General features: G+C 40.4%; 1 protein-coding gene across 2 annotated transcripts in view; it reads right to left on the bottom strand.

Annotated features, from left to right (window-relative positions):
* LOC106874583 (putative mediator of RNA polymerase II transcription subunit 26) overlaps positions 1-1,259 on the bottom strand; it is a 235,200-nt gene that overhangs the window by 188,214 nt on the left and 45,727 nt on the right. The window lies entirely within an intron of this gene.

Below are 1,259 nucleotides of genomic sequence, written 5' to 3'. Positions count from 1 at the left end.
TATATACGCACACACAGAGGCACAGACACACACAAATACACACACACACACACACACACACACACACACACACACACACACACATATATATATATATATATTTAAGCATATCTGTACACACACATACACGGGAGTTAAAATAAGCCAGTGGATTATGGGAATGTCAAAGTGTAGGACGAGATGACTTGCAGTGTCTGCTTCGGGTGTGTGTGCTCTGAGGAGCCATTCTAGGCCCAGTAAATACGAATATTAGGTGAAAAGATCTTTAGCATCCGTGTGATCACTCACCATACCGATCCATCAGCTGGAGAGGGAAGAATGCAAGCATACTTTCAAGTCCGATGTACTAAAAGAACACACACATACACATATACATGCATGCATGCATACATACATACATACATACATACATACATACAAACATACTTACGTACATACATACATAAATTGAACGCCACGCATCCTTTCCAACTAAGTTTATCTTCCCCTTTTTGATGCGACTCTACTCTATACTCTTTTCTTCCTCCATTCTTCTCTAATTCTCTTCTTCCCTCCTTCTTTCACTGTTTTCTGTCTGTCTGTCTCTCTCCCCTCTTTCTCTTTTCTCTCTCTCGTTGCTCACATCTGACCATCGTCCATCTTTCTTTTCCTCACGTGACCATATTTCTTTTCCTGCACGGACATTCAAAAGACTGGATGTTTATTTCTCTTTCTTCTATCTCTTCTCTTTTCAAAGAAAATATTTCTCCTAGCGTTCACTATTTTCCTCTCATTCTGGTCTAACAACCATCCATGTTTGTTTACGCTGCGTTTCCATGTATGTCTCTACTGTTTTGTTTTCCTTCCCAATTTTGACCTTCCACAAATCTTAAATAAAATTTTAGAATTTATGGGAGTAACTGTCTCTGAAGACTCATATTGCCGTTGAATGCTCGAAATAAGGAGTAGATAGACAGCCGACAACTGATGAAGGGTCCCTTCTCTGTGTTTACTTGTCCTGTTTTTACGTATTTCCTGTTTGCACAGTTGATGACGTCCTGTACCCATATATGCATATATACTTTTTTACTTGTTTCAGTTATTTGACTGTGGCCAAGCTGGAGCACCGCCTTTAGTCGAGCAAATCGACCCCAGGATTTATTCTTTGTAAGCCTAGTACTTATGCTATCGGGCTCTTTTACCGAACCGCTAAGTTACGGGGACGTAAAAACACCACCATCGGTTGTCAAGTGATGTTGGGGTGACAAACACAGACACAC

Source organism: Octopus bimaculoides, chromosome 8 (assembly GCF_001194135.2).
Source record: "Octopus bimaculoides isolate UCB-OBI-ISO-001 chromosome 8, ASM119413v2, whole genome shotgun sequence".
Taxonomy (NCBI): Eukaryota; Metazoa; Mollusca; class Cephalopoda; order Octopoda; family Octopodidae; genus Octopus; species Octopus bimaculoides.
Note: the sequence above shows the minus strand (reverse complement) of the source record. Positions and strands in the feature narration are given on the sequence as shown.